A 17,056-nucleotide genomic window follows, 5' to 3' on the forward strand; every position below is an offset into this window, starting at 1 on the left:
CCTTATTCCTTTCCATGGTCTGTTTCCTACGGAGAAAAAATTCTGATTCTGTTTTTTTATTTTATTTTTTCCCTCCTCCTGTGTCTTCCTGGCGGTTCGTAAACCAAAGAATAAAAAATAAAGGCCAATCAGGGGTTTATTATGTACCTGTACGGTAACTTTAATGAAACGAAATAGCATTCGCCCTTAAAAAGTAAACTTATATGTGTATTAGCAAGGAGGGGACCGAGGCCTCGGGCAAATATGACAGACGGTGGCTCTACGACAGGGCCTTTCTTAAAAGACATGCTTACAGGAAGACGTTCCAGAACGACCAAAATATATACCACACATGTCGAAGAATTACATAAACTAGAATATCTTCAGTCGTACAGTTATTCCTTTCCTTCGACTAACTATCTGTAGAGAAATAATAAGTTGGTTTTTTTATTTCTTCTTATAATGAAACTAATCATGATCTGCCAATTTGGATGATATTCAGCTTTTTCAATGATAGGTTGATAAGAAATGTGTTGATCTCTGCAACGATCACATATATTTTGCTGAAATAACTTCAAACCGAATCGAATCACAAAAAAAAAAAATAACGTATGGGTATTTCCATTCAGCATTTGCTGTATTTATGTGCGATATGATATTTTTTAAGAAAAATCTGGTGAATATTTACGTTCACAACCACGTCCATATAGAATCAAATGTCAATAGAAGTGCACTGTCAGAAAAAAAAAACACTATTTTTCGGCCTGAGAAGACTTGTATGGGAATTTGGCGTTTTATGTTACAAATAAGTGATTTATTGGGCAATATGTTTTGATCGTTCCGGACAAAATCTCTGTAAGATACTTACATGTATAAGCAAGGCAGTATATATACACGATAAAATTTTGTTTGGTCTAGAAGCAGTGGCCGAGATAGAATGGTTTCATCATTGTCTGCTACACCCCACCCAACTGTAGAAACGTCACTTAACCACAATGTAAATGATCTGTCTTCACAAGGAAAAAAGCTGTTCCTATGTTCGAAGAAAATAAGGCTTGAAAGTTCATTTTATCATCTTCTCAGCACACTTGTAAACTCTGCTTCCTCAATTCTTAACGTTACTTCAGAAAGTTATATTGATGCACTTTCTCGTTCTGAAATTATCTAGTGATTTACGTGTACTGGATTTCCCAGGAAGTGGACTCGAAAGTGGTTCAAATGAGCTTGATGCTTTCATCACAATAGAGCTAAAATAAGTTAGCATAAACTAAATAGAAACACAAATGTGTTCGAATACAATAAAATTGAAGCACAAACTATTCCATAAGTTTTCGGCTTCTGGTGTAAGTTTTAAATGTTAAATGAGTTGCAGATAATTGATATTGTAGAAAATGTGATGTTTGCACTTTACCTGAAAAAAGGTACCGAAAGATAGTGATGATAATCGGACAGCATTATGATAATCGATTAATCGGATATAATCGGAAGGCCTTCCGAGCGATTAATCGGAAAATAATCGGACTTTAACACTGAACCTTCTGTAACGTATTAACCATTAGCTCACATGACTAACTGTATTAGCATATCTTTAGCAGGAGTAGTATAACTGTGTGTGAAGTTTTAGCCCTTGTATGCACATATCAATGTGGCTAATTAAAAAGTATCTTTTATATATTGAGGTATAATGTGGCATTTTTATATGATTTGCACCCAAACGTCTGTGTGACTATCAGGACTCCCTGAGAAACTGACCAAGTTGTCAGACCTAACACCTCAATAAAAATGCTATTTGTACATTTTATTATTGGTTCAAACTTCAATGCCCTCCAATTTTTTATTTCTAATTTTCTATTTATAACTATTTCTTGTTTATAAAATCACACAACTACAGCTGCATTTTAAAAATATCTACAAGCACAATGCTGATTGAAACTATGAAGTAAATCAACCTACATAACGAACGTGGGATGGGTACCGTTATTTGCGGTCTTTACGGTATAATTGGCAAACGACAATCCCCATTTTTTAATTTTCTTTCACTGCTGCACCTTCACATATCTTGTAGAATCCAACTTCTTCCACACTGGTGGTATAGTCTTCCCTGGATAGGGGAATATAGTTTTGATTGCGTTATTATTTTGATCGAATGCAGTAATATTGCTTTGCCTCCGTTTTGAAGAGTGGAAAGGAAATGGACCTAAAGCAGAAATACCACCAAAAAGACGTGTAACTCCCGAATAGGCTTAAATCTAGCATAAGTGTTAAATAATCGATTATGCAAGTTCATAATCGATGTCGGCGACTTCGGCTCATTAAATGATCGACAATCGATTATCGGCGACAATCGGAACATCACTACCGAAAGAAGGGATTTAATCGATATCGTGACAATTTCAAGTTTTCTTTTGTTTATAATTTCTTTGAAATCATCAAAAAGAGACGTGATAACAATAATTTTGTACGCAAAAAACGGCTTCAATAATTCTAGTTTTACTGTCATCAACAACAACAGTATTTTTATACTAGTACAAATGACAACAAAAATATCTTAACTGCGGAGATTTTTTGCACTTTATGCAAATCAAATATTGGCTTTATAGTATATAATGTCAAACAGTGATACACGAAAGCTTCACCTCATCAATATCAACATTATTGTACTGATAGAAGGGTTCTGGCGATGTTTACATGTTGACATTACCATCGTTGAAACCACCTTTCAGTAAACCATATATTAATATTACAGGAAAACAGAAAGCTAAATTTCATTTTAATGATCACGTAAAGCTTGAAAGAATTCATCATATGAGCCGCGCCATGAGAAAACCAACATAGTGGGTTTGCGACCAGCATGGATCCAGACAAGCCTGCGCATCCGCGCAGTCTGGTCAGGATCCATACTGTTCGCTGTCAAAGCCTATTGCAATTAGAGAAACTGATAGCGAACAGCATGGATCCTGACCAGACTGCGCGGATGCGCAGGCTGGTCTGGATCCATGCTGGTCGCAAAGCCGCTATGTTTGTTCTGAAACACAAGTTGTAAATATTTGATAAAGATAAAAACACAACTAAGTTAATTCAGTCTTCCGAACACGCATGTTACGATATTAACGAAATTGAAAATGAACATGTATGCTCTGAAGCAGTCATAGTCAAAAAAGGGACATTATCAGAAGTGTTTGGTTGTCTCAATATTTCATACCGGCATCTTTTCGATCTGATTAAATCATTATTTAACATACGGAAGGTTTCCAAAATAATTAGGCAAAAGGTAGACGTGACATAGGAGCCAAAAATTCAAACCTATTCCTTATGGTGGTCACTTATTTTATATGATGGCAAATACTTTAAATAACAAGGAAAGAACTTTGGGAGGAAAGTGTTGAAGTATACTAATCTTAAAAGTTCAACCGTCATTCAAAATTTCAGCCAATTTCTAGTAGGATGGGTGATTTAGTGTTTTATAATAAAGCAATATGTATAATAATCGTTATAAAACCTATTTGTTTCCTATATTTTACATGTTTATAAACCACTTGCAAAATTTAAAAAAATCGGCGCCAAAATTTCCGCACGATATTGAATTATTTTATGGGTGAACAGGGGACATTCTTCTGTTCATAAAAAGATTATTGGTGATCAATTAAAGACATATTCTATCAAACAATTAGGGTATTCTACAAAATAAGAACAAAATTTAAAATTTTCACAAAAAAAACATGAAAATTCATTGAACAGCATTTTGTGCTTACACATCGTTATGGGCCTATCCTTAAATGCAAAATAAGTAATTTTAAGCATAAGAATACATGCACATTGTAGTTTTAAAGCATTGCTCCTTACAAAGTATACAAAATGGCAAAATGGTAAAATAAGATTAATAAATACTTTGTAATGTTACTGAGAAAGTGCACAGGGGACACATTGCAGTAAAAATTTATTTTTAGAAACTTCTAAGAAAAACATTAAGTCTTTAGAAAAGTAACGCGGTTATGGATTTGTAGTGTTCAACATTTAAAATTAGTATTTCTTTGCTATTTTTACGAAGGGTGTTCCATCACAATATTAGAATTAAGAATAGAATAAGATTTAAATTAAGAAAAAAGTATCTTGCTTAAAATGTACAGAGTTTAGCTGACATATGAAAATAAAAGCTATAGTAATTTTTGTTTGTTTGTGTGTTTATTTGTTTGTTTGTTTGAACAGCTGTCATGTAAAATGTCAAACTTTTTAGGTACATAGGGCAAATATTATGCTGTATGATATTAAAGTGCTTGAGCTTTAAAGCTGAAAGTCCGCACATTCATTGACTGAACTAAATAAAATTAAGGTGAGAGAAGAGAAAAAAACTCGTTATTTTTAAACCACGCTTATACAGACGGTTTAAATTTACATCATATCTAGCTGATTATCTCACCGTTATCGTCATAAAGCTTAATGAAATGAGCGGAAATGATGTTATCTATATCCCTACCTTTAAAGGTCCACTACTTACGCTCGGACGAGTATTATATGAAAACCAGAGTTTGTAGATTAGACTTCATATTTACTGAAAAAATAACCCACTGCATCGGATATGACAAAATAGCCATGAATATAAAATAAACAAAAAAATATTTGCTTATTTCAAACCGAAAGTATGTTTTCCGATTACTTACGGGTCCGTCGCGCATCTTCGGATTTTTTTTCGGAAGAATGCTATATTTTATAAATAGATGCAAAATTCAAGATAGCAGGGTACACTTAGATTCGAAAATTTGGAAACGGCCAGGCTTACATGTATCGAGTCGCAATATTGCACTTCCCTAATGAGCAGAATCAGGGTGGCCATTTTATACATTGCGTGCATATTTTGTGCTTTTAATTAATGGCAAGATCAGGACTCCTATACAAGAATACAGAAAGTTATCAAAACGAAAATTTTACACAATCCATTAAAAACAGCATGCCAAAATCATCAATTTTGCACTTTTTGAACAGTCTACAATAATCCCGCTGCAGGAACAATGCCCAGTTTTATTGCATTTCTCAAATTAATAGTCCCTACTGAACGTCAGGATATAAACGGAATAAGGGCCCATCCAGCTCGTTTTTTTTCACAAAATAGCGGAAAAGTTCCTGAGTGTCAATCAACAAGCACGGAACCCTTCCGTGATTTGAATTTCCCGCGCCAAGGTGACTCACCGATTCATACAAAGCTAGCAGCAGTTAGTTTTACAACTTATACCAGAATTCTACATGTATCGCATCTTAAATTTTCTAAAGAATTAATAATCATTATCTCTCACCTTAATTTACAGACATCCAAAATCACGTTCTAATTATAACAAATATTGACGGGGGCCAAAATTCGAAGTGTACCCTGCTACCTTAAGATTTTCCAGATAATGATCAAAAGAGGGTTTTACTAGTTCTGAACTTTTATATATCTTTCGCAAATTAAATCAAATAAAAATGTTTATAATAGCATGGAAAGAAGTCTGTATGTGAGGGTCTAAACTTGCCCACCCCTAACGCACAAATTTAGCCAAAATTTACAAATTGTCACTACGACACAAAGAACGTACAATACATCCGTTTTTATCATTTTCTGGCATGATTTAACGTATTTTGTCATTAGGAATGATATAAGGGCAATTTTGCATCATTTTGCGGAAATAAAATATCCCCACCCCCTATTTTCCTATTTCATGGGGTCTCCATTGTCCGAACATCTCAATGATTGACGAAATGCATAGCTGATGGGCCAAATATGCGCTATGTGGAAAATAATGATAAAAAATGATGTTTTTACTGTACGAGAACCCTGTTAATGGTGCTAGAATCTAAAAAAATTCGTATGCGTGTATACTGACTTTTATGCTTTTATGTGTCCTCACCGTAACATTTTTGAGCTGCTGTGCCGTCAGGTAGCGTTTTAAGTCCCCAGAAAGTTTAGAATATCAAAGAAGAGGTTCTAAACTATGTGAAACCGCACAATTTTAAGAGTTCTTTCGAAATTTAAATTTGGCAGATTTCCCTTAAGGTAGCAGGGTACACTTTGATTAGAAAATTTTTGGCACGGCCAGGCTTACATGTAGCGAGTCGCAATATTGCACTTCCCTAATGTGCAGAATCAGGGCGGCCATTTTATAAATTGCGTGCATGTTTTGTGCTTTTAATTGATGGCAAGATCAGGACCCTCATACAAGAATACAGAAAGTTATCAAAACGAAAATTTTACACAGTCCATTAAAAACAGCATGCCAAAATCATCAATTTGCACTTTTTGAACAGTCTACAATGAGCCCGCTGCAGGAACAATGTCCAATTTCATTGCATTTCTCAATTTAATAGTCCCTACTGAACGTCAGGATATAAACGGAATGGGGGCCCATCCAGCTCGTTTTTTCACAAAATAGCGAAATAGTTCCTGAGTGTCAATCAACAAGCATGGAACCCTTCCGTGATTTGAATTTCCCGCGCCAAGGTGACTCACCGATTCATACAAAGCGAGCAGCAGTTAGTTTTACAACTAACATCAAAATTCTACATGTATCGGCTGTTCAAATTTTCTAAAGAATTAACAATTATTATCTCTCACCTTAATTTACAGAAATCCAAAATCACGAAGTTCTAATTATAACAAATATTGACGGGGCCAAAATTCGAAGTGTACCCTGCTACCTATATTATATGCCCCAACGATAACGTGATGCTTATAAACATAGCATAGGAATTCAACATTTTTGTAACTGGTTAAATTGTAAATATGTCTTGCTTGCATACCAGTTACAAATAAGCTCAGTGGTAAAGCATACTGATCACGTTTATGAGATCTTTTGCCGTGTGGTTTCGAAACTCATAGCAGTAAATTTTCTTTTTTATTTTTGCATAAAAAAAAGATTCCTTCTTTTTCACTATGACACAATGACAGAGAAATATCTGAGGCCGATATGGCAGCTGAGAAAAGTGATGTGATATTAGTTAAATGCATGTCCTAAACACATAAATAGAAAGCGAATATTGAACATAAGACATATATGCACATAGAAACCATCAAAAAGAGAACAGAATTAAAAACGGATATGAAAAACAAAACAAAAAGAAAAAAAATAATAAAAAAAAATCGTAATGAGGATTCGAACTCATACAAAACGATTTGATGATTTGCTATTGATATCTGCATTCTATTGTGCACAGTTAAAATAAAACAAATACTAATATTTACTTGTCAAGTATTGCACAAGCAATATGAATAGTTATTATATCTATTATCATAAAATGGACCCATCCTCGGGTTTGCGCGGGAATCACGTTATCATTGGGGATTAGTACGTTATTTAAACGGATATTCGTTTGAATTAATTTTAAAATCTCCTGATCCCGAAGACTTTCCGACCGATTACGGAAAAGCGATAAAGCGGAAGTATGACAAAAAGGCCACCCATGTCAGTCTAAGAAAATACAAAAAATAATCATTCGTTTCTCTGCACATGTTTTAACTTCAAGAGAATTTTGCATGGCTATCGTAATGTTTTAGTAGTATATTTCAAAATGTGTAGTTGTGTTTTTTTATTTGTTTTTGTTTAGCACCTTTAACGATTACTGTACTGCTATTATCTTGCATATAATTTTAGTGCCTCTCCATTTATTTTTGTTTGGGTGGTTGTTGTTGGGAAGGAACACTTAGATTTACCCCTATCTATCCGTATGCATGTCCGTCCGACCGTCCGTCCGACTTTGTGTTGCGCATATCTCACAATGTCTTTGACACTGAGTCATCAAACCTCACAGGATTGTCATTCAGCATGTAAGATTGTGCACCTGGTGTTTTAATTGGAAAATTACACAGTTAGACTAGAGTTATGGCCCTTGACTTAGTCAAATATATATCAGTCCGTCCGAATTATTTGACCCAGAGTCGTCAAAACTCACAGGATTATTATTCAGCATAAGTGATTAGGCCCTTAGAGTTTTAATTAAGATGATGTCACTTAGCTAGACGACAGTTATCGTCCTTCACTTAATGGAAACACATATAAATAGCTTAAAAGTTTGTACTGCATAGATCTTAAGACATATTTGACCTAGAGCCGGCATATTATTCAGCGTGTGAGTTTGTGTGTTTTTCCTTTTTTATTTTCATCTTTTTTATTTCACTCTGCAAGACAATAGATATGGCTCCTGACTTACACTATGCAAGACGATTGATATTGCTACTGACTTAATGAAAAAAAAACAACAATAAGGACATAAGTAATTGACCTAGAGTCTTAAAACTGTAGAGAAATGTTATATACAGCATGTAAAGGTTGTGTTGCATATATCTTTAAAGATGTTTCAAAAAGAGTCATGAAACAGTGACAGGAAGTGGGGCACCAGTGTCCTATGAACACACCTCTAATTAGCCTTATTACTGTCTCTTTTTTATATTATTGAATGTGTGTATTAAAAAACCTGTCCAGTTTGTACAATTACGGTCGTCCGTCGTGTTTTAGATGACACACGAGGCGCGTAATGTCGCAATGTCGTGTCGCATTGCCGCCTGTCGTATCGTGTGTCAAGCGTCGTGACGTGTGTTGAGTCTGTCAATTGTATTTTGAAACATGTTCACCATAAAGTTACAGTTCTGTTTCTATTACATACCATGATAAAACAAAAGGTTTTGACTATTTGGCGATTGTGCCAATCAGAACACCAGAAAAGCTATTCCAGACGTCTGATTCCTTCTTAATATTAGTTCCAGAGTTACTTCCGCTCTTTATCCACACATGTTCCTTTGCACCATAAAATTACCAATGGTATGACAATGGTATGACAAAAAAAATAACAAGATAATTATGTTCCTCTAACATGAGTTTTCGACTCGCTCACATTTTGATGATTCAAACAAATTAATTCATTCTAAAAGGTAAACTACCAATCATCTGTGTACATTTACGTTTGAAACGATTGTTGACGATCTTCTATGCTCTATGTTAAACAATGAGGCTTCACAACAGTATGCTTCTAGAGTGGTTCTGAACTGAATTTGGAAGTGTTATCAACTAACAGTGTCATGTTTAGAAAAATGAAACTTGAAATAATATGCAGCAAACCATTTTTAATCTAATGATATAAACACGACGAGGATGTTATACGCAATGTGGTTGCAGCCCTTGTTAATTATTCTACGCTGCTTACAGCCGGTTCAGAATATTAAAATATAAAAATCATGGTTCTGCGATATTTTTTATCGATTCTAAGGTGTCTTTTATGTAAACAAGCGGATGAAATATGAAGCATTACTTCACGGCGCATGCATGGCACCCAATACAGTTGGTCGGCCTGACGTCAACGTAATCTTGTTTAAAAAAATACAAGAGGAAACAAGTCCCGCGGAATAATTTAACAATAGATGCCTAGTAAATCATTATGTGCACCTAACAATCGATTCAGTGTGTGTGTGTGTGTGTGTGTGTGTGTGTGTGTGTGTGATCTTTTCCAGTGCCAGTATGGCGCCAAATAGTTTGTCGCAATGGCGTAAATATTGCAGTGTTTTTATGAAAATGTACACGTTTTTTCATTGTTGCTATGATTTCCTCAACCTCTTTCTTGTTGTCTTATTTCGCTTCTTTTAATTCACGCTTCGTTTTCTCCTAATCTTCTTGAATTCCATCAAGTTTTTCGGACATTTGTTTCTGCATGTCTTTTTAGTCTCCGATTTTATTTTGTCCACATATATTTCAGTTTTAATCATTTTTTCAAGCGTTTTCTCTTCATAGTGAAATCTTGAACATTCCGGTTCGCTCGAGCGCACAAATATGACGTACCATTTGGGTCAAAAGTCTGAAATCGCTCGAGCGGTACCATAATACACGGTAAGCGTGTAAATTTACACGCTTACCGTGTAAATTTATACGTTAAGCGTGTTTTTTACACGGTTAGCGTATAAAATACACGCTAAGCGCGTAAATTTACACGCTTACCGTGTAAATTTACACGCTCAACGTGTATTTTCGTTGACCCGATTCCTAATTTAGAATTCGAGCGAATAGACCAATCAAAATTTAGTTTAGAACTGCAAAAATGACTGCATTCACAGTGGACCAGTAGTATGGTCGTCTTCTGTATCAATATGAAAAGAATGCATACAGCAGTAGTTTCTTAAACGAGTGTATATTATTAAATGGGAAATAATTTACAACTAAAAACAAATGGAGAATAATTTCATTGAAGAAATTGATAATATTTATTTCCGGGTAGCCAACGACCGGCTGCGCGAAGTCCCGGTTATTTATTTGATGCGTAACTGTTACTAACAAACTTAAATAAAATTGATAATAATTTATAACTACAACGAAATGGAGAATAATTTCATTGACGAAATGGATAATATTTATTTCTGGGTAGCCGACGACCGGCCGCGCGAACATCCTGTAATATTTATCATGCGTACCTGTAACTAACAAAGTTATTACTGAAATGAATAATAATTTATAACTAAAACGAAATAGAGAATAACTTCATTCATGAAATGGATAATATTTATTTCTGGGTAGCCGGCAACCGGCCGCGCGAAGCCTAGAAAATGTATATTATGCGTTTAGTTTTTTTTTTTTTTTTTTTTTTTTCCCTCGAGTTAAATCATATTTTATTGCTTATTACTTTTTACATTTATACTAACAAACATCAAAAATGTACATGTACAGGCAAGAAAATAAACAAATAGGTCGGGCCACAAGTACATGTAACTAACAAACTTATTACTAAAATGGATAATAAATGCAACGAAATGGAGAATATTATTTCATAGCCGAAATGGCTAAAATTTGTATTACCTAAATGGAAAATAATTATATATGGAACATTTAAAGATCAATTATTTATATCAAAGTATTTGTCTTATTTCCTTGCTCGACCTCGCAGAACTTACAACTGCCGCAATAAGCTTGCATGATACTTGTAATATAATTAAAAAGTTGAAAACGAAATATTCAGTTAAGTCCAGCCTTTCATATTGTATCCACTTATACTAAAGTGAGGATGAATTCATTCCGTATTCAAAAATAGTAATCATCTTAAAATTGTTATCATTTCTATTGATTCTTCGAATTGAAAGTTTTTATTTGAAAATATGAAATGGCAGCGGTCAGATTTAAGAGAGGGCGGGGGGGGGGGGGGGGGGGGGGGGGGTGTAGCAGCAGGGAAGAGTGTTCTAGACTTGAAATCTTGTTCTATTTTTTGCGGAATTCAGCTTTATCATAATTATTCTATTAAATTACGGATAATGACTTTGCGCACGATACAGTTTCAATATGAAAATGATCCAGCATGTAAATTAAAAAATAGAAAATTATAGATTTATATTAGCAGGAAGGTCTAATACGTATCAGTTGTTCCAGATATTAGGTATTTCCCATCAGTAGTAGTTTAAGTCCTTGATTCATATCTAACGAATTTACATTTTTTGTTACTACACGTTCATCGTTTTAAAAATAAATGTCCATTAAATTTCCAAATATATTCTTACAGATTTTAGAATACTAGATATCCTGTGAAATTTTTATTTTCGTTTCACAAGACAGCTCCGCACGTGATATATTAATCCGTGTTCGTTCATATATAGTGGCATTGATGACCGAAGGCATTAAATTTTATATCATCTCAAAGCCATCTTATATGCTTCAGTAAATTTTATGATCCGCTCTAATTAGTGAACCTCGAAAGGATTTCCTGTTCTGATAACCTAGGTGACGTATGTTTTATCATGTCATTTTGCATAAAAGTTACGTAATGATTTCCGGTAGATCACTTAAAACAGCAACTTCAGTGACATGGAGCCGCTCGATTCCCCCACCCCTCCCCAATTATGTACATGTCATTAAAGTCGGAGAAAAATAAATACTATTATTATTTATATATATATTATTTGAAGTTGTAGAAAAATAGATATATGATAACAAATGACATTTTAAAAAGTAAAGTACAAGTTTTATATGTGTATGATGTGTGGAATTAGACTTGAAATGCTTGTTCTTTTCTGACGAAAATAAGAATAAAGCAGGCTTTTCATGTAAGATATAATAAAAAATATACATGTCTTTAATCAAAGCATATATACAGTAGAATAAATTACTTGACTGAAATCATCTTTACAGTGGCAAAACATTTCGTAATATAATGAAAATATTATGTATGTTTCCTTAAAAGTAATAATTCAATCATAAACTTTATAAATATCTTCCTTTGTAACATGTATTTTGATTGGCTAATTTATTTAAAAGTGTAACTCAAGCGAGCGATACGCGCTAAGCGTATAAATTTGTACGCTAAGCGTATATTTTACCCGGTAAACGCGTAAAAATACACGGTGAGCGTGTACTTTTATAGATCTACCGATTGAAATACACGGTAAGCGTGTAAATTTACACGCTAACCGTGTATTATGGTATCGCTCGAGCGATTTCAGACTTTTGACCCAAACGGTACGTCATACACAAAAGCGCAAACAGTCACTAGCAAAAATATATGTCCAAACATATTTAATCTCTTAAACACACGGATTGAATGTCTGCGTTCAGTTATCATAATATATACCAACTAACATTATGGGGTGTTCCAAAAACTCAACAATTATTCTAATATTGAGAGTTTCATTAGTGTATAGAAATCAAGTATTTGAATACAAATTTCGGTAATACTCTTTATATGCATAATACATGTAACCTTTCCTTTTAGGAACTTTAATACTTAGTTAACAGTTTGGCGCCGTTTCTACAACTCATACAGCTGTGTCTGCCGCAGAACAAACACTGATTACAAAACATACTCGTATTTTACCAAAGGTGTCGATGAAACAAGCATTTTACGTGGAACTCAGTGAACCGTTATAAAAACACAAATTTCATTAACGTCTAAGGAATTCATTCCGTCTAAATGCAACGTATTCTGTGGCAAATTGTGGAGACGTTTATACTGTGTTTGGAGCCCAGTATATAAAAAACTGGTGTCGTAACTCGACTGCATAAACTAAACGAGTGCTAAAAGGTATAGGATAGGGCGTGTTACCCAGTCTAAAAACGCCGGGCTAAGACACTACAGTTTGTGCATGTTCACACTTGGCTCATAGTCTTTCGGATGAGGCATCAAAACTTGAATCCTTGCGGAGTCTTTATGTCTTGTACGTAAATACTCGAGGAGAAGCTTTTGGAATTGGTGAATATACTGCGAACTGCAATTTCTTTTAATTGCCATTCCGAATTGAATTAGATCCATTTTAGCTTCTTCGAGACATTCTAACAGACAGGGAAAAGCAAACAAAGTGCAGATAAAAAAAAAAAAAAGTTAGTTCTTTGATTGAATTGAAGGCGCAAACAGGATACATAAAATAAAAACAACTAATTTACTACACATCTTTAATTAACAATGCAATTGCCTATCTCTGACATGCTTTTACATCCATGAAAGCTATACCTAAGTATTAACAATAGAACTCATTTGCAAAGACTTTAAACTTGATCACTTATAAATGAAAGGCTAAAATATGAAAGTCTGAAATGGTCGAATTCTTCTAGGTTTTAATATGTTCAAAAATGTTGCTTTTTCAGACAACTGAAAGCCTACCCTCACTGGGTTGCTAAAATAGATCGATTTTAGTATGGACAAACATTATAATAACATCCGCCAATACGAGTGAGCGATGGTAATTATAAATAATTATATAGAAAGCAAACACAACAACGTTTTACTATATTAAGGTAGCAGACCCGTAATGGAAATCGGCAATTTCCCTGTGATTACGTACCCTTGTATGTTATTTCGGCAACCTTCGGCCATAACAGAAATTGCTTTGCCATAAGAACCGAAGAATGCCGGAGTTGCATACGGAGAATAAGTGTTGTTACTTCTATAACTTTATACACAGTAAGAGCAGTAATACCACTGTTCCTGCTCTATTGCTAATTTTGTGCCGGTAAAAAAATACCTGTAAATTTGTCTTTTAACAACCCTCTTCGCACGATACTAATTTACAAATAAATAAGTCTGTTTTGTTTCAAACCGTTTGGTTTTGTTTTAATAAAAATGACGAAGCCATTCAATCATTCTAATTCAACTTTAACGCTTTTTGAACAAACAAACAAACGTGTTGGTAATATGTATGTTTTGTATTGATTAAACGCAACCTACAAAACTTTTAACATGAAACCTTTTCGAAACAGACAGGTACTTAACATGTAATTGAATGATTACAGGTTGCTTACACATCCAATTATATGATTTGTCGAAAGGAAGACTTAATTTAACCTACGTCTGGCATACTATTGTTTACTCTAACTGGATCAAGTATCTATTTACAATGGATACTTAATAAACACGTTTACGAAGTTTCAAGGTTATATCCTTTACAGTATTATAGAGATGTGCCGCCTAAACTTTTTTTACACGAAGTACCTATTATTTCTACTACAAAGAATGTGTAAAATTTTCAGTTTACCTTACAATTTATTTATGGTGACCTTGACATTGGTCAAATGCTTCCCTCCTTATTGCAGTAATAATAATAATGATAATAATGAAAATAACAATCATAATAATTATAATATTAAAAATAATAAAAGTCGACACCACTCGAATTTGGATCACTGATTTTCGTTAGACCATTGAATCACGGTAATTATTACACGTGCAAATTATTTTTGATGTATGAAATAAGTCTTTAGAAAGATAGTGAGGTTGCCAGTCAGAGATCGTAAATTATAATAGGAACAGCATCTACGCCGTATATGTTGTAAATTGTAAACATATTTATAAGATAGAAATAAAATTAAAGTTACCTCACGCAAAAGCAACGTACCTATCTCATCGTGACTGATAAATTAAGGAGAAAATAAAATTATAATCATGGGAAAATGTGTGTTACATTCCAGTATTACTTTTACTCCATTCCTGTATTGCTTTACTGTCTGGATTTTAAAATAACTAATTTCTGTCAAAATCTGGAGGATTCAATAGATTTTCGTCCAAAAAGAGGACAAAATAAAAATATTAATACGTATACGTAACCTAAAAACAAATATACAGTTATCTGTTTTATTGCTTTATACTTGACAAAGTGAGAATAAAGAGTCCTAAAACTCGTTATCGCACTAGAAAACATAATTCTCCAGTTTTGTGAGTAATTAACACAGAAGCTACAGTCCACGAACTAATTCAATTTGTAACGCTTTTCTTGGCAAGAAGTTTCTGCTAGTAAATAGAGGAGAGCCAAGAGCATGCATAGAGCAGTTTACTATATAGAATGAATTGTCTGTCAAACACCAGTTGCACTGTACACATCGAAACAACTTTGTACTTAAGTATTTCTTTTTCATTTAGTCTCAATATTTTACCTAATATTTTATTCGGCAAACAACATGAGCTTAGCAAGATTCCGTAGTTTGTTCCTTAACTGGAGGTTGCGGGTTCGAGTACTGGTGAGTGCAGATTCGACCGCGGTCTCGACAACCCATAACTAAGCTGAGGAACTTTATGTTTCTGCCTCTGTAATACGTCATAAGACATCGCCAAACTGGTACATTGGCCATTAGATTTTCTCCCTCGTTTCTTCCCCCCCCCCCCCCCCCCCCAAAAAAATAAATAATATAAATTGCTAAATAAATATTGTAAATATGTTTCGCTTCGCACTGAATCCAAAAGTTTTGCCTGTTTCAGCAAAGAAATAATACAGAAAACAAAGAGCTGTCGTAGGATAACAACGCTCGACTTTTCAAAAGTCTTGTATTAAAACTGTTAAATAATGGAAATATAGAGATTAACATGAGTAAAAAGGGCACCGATTTTTAGTCATGGATGTTTCCTTTTTTACAGGCTACCTGAGATAACAGATAATAGCAATTAAATCGCTAAGGGGACATTATTTTGTCAAAAAGCAAACCAGAATAATGGGACCTGTGCCATTCATGTCATATCATCAGAGTGAACAAGTGCAATTCCCACAAGTGTTACTGAGATACTAATGTACGAGGGTTATTCAATAAATACGAGGACTGGTTCTACCACTTTGTTCCCGTTAAGTGCAATTTAGTATAACTGGTTCAGTTATAACCAGCAACACGTCCACTAGCAACTGTTGTTATCAAAACAATACGACAGCACACACTGCAAAACTAGATGTTACTTAATAACCATAGCAATGCGATAGCGGTCAAATCGACGTGTTGACGTCTTAAATGTAAAATCAGCAATGCTTGCATGTAAACGTACATAAATATTTGCGATAGAAAATCAAAAAAAAAAACACCGTGAATATATTTTATAACATTTAAGTGATGTCTCCTTAACAATTAACGTCAATCGGTGGTCAATCGAGGTTTTGACGGGGGCAGTCATACATGTACGTAGTCTGACATAAAATGACGTCACAAGAACATCTAGAAATCTGAGTACAACATTAAATAGTGCAAGAACTTGGAAAATACATCGACATAAACTTCTGAATTACTGTAGAAAAAAACACAGACACTTGGGGTCTGGAACCCCCAACCCCTCCACCCCAAACTACTACGCACCTGTATATATTGTTATCATCATCCATGTATATCCAGACACAGACTATAATCACACAAGCAATGTTAAACTTATTTGAACTAATTTGAAAATATATATAATCTCCCACTAGCTTAAATATACACAAGATATAAATGTTCGCCAGAAATATCTCGCACACCCACCTTGAAAAATCGTCCCATGTTTACTATTTATGCAACTTTCCCATAGAATTTTGGTGTTCTTTAATACAATACATATTTTTCTTCACGACGATGTTCATGATAATACTTTATCTTCACTGCTGTCAACAAAATGCGCGAGGAATTCTGCAATTGTCAAAAAATTCGCTCCATTTACAAAATCTTTCGACTACGTCACCTATGGCTGCCGGCTTCGTATGGTAAATATTTTTCTCGCAGTGAAAACTGGAACCAGCTGGTTCCCACATTCATTACGCGATGTTTATTTATCGGATGTTGCAAAGACAATTATGTTTTAAAATGATGCAAAATTAAGACGTCTTTGTTGGTTAGTTTTGAAGTTATTGCATCAGTCTATTCTACAT

The sequence above is a fragment of the Mercenaria mercenaria genome, unplaced genomic scaffold (genome assembly GCF_021730395.1).
Source record: "Mercenaria mercenaria strain notata unplaced genomic scaffold, MADL_Memer_1 contig_4310, whole genome shotgun sequence".
NCBI classification, from domain to species: domain Eukaryota; kingdom Metazoa; phylum Mollusca; class Bivalvia; order Venerida; family Veneridae; genus Mercenaria; species Mercenaria mercenaria.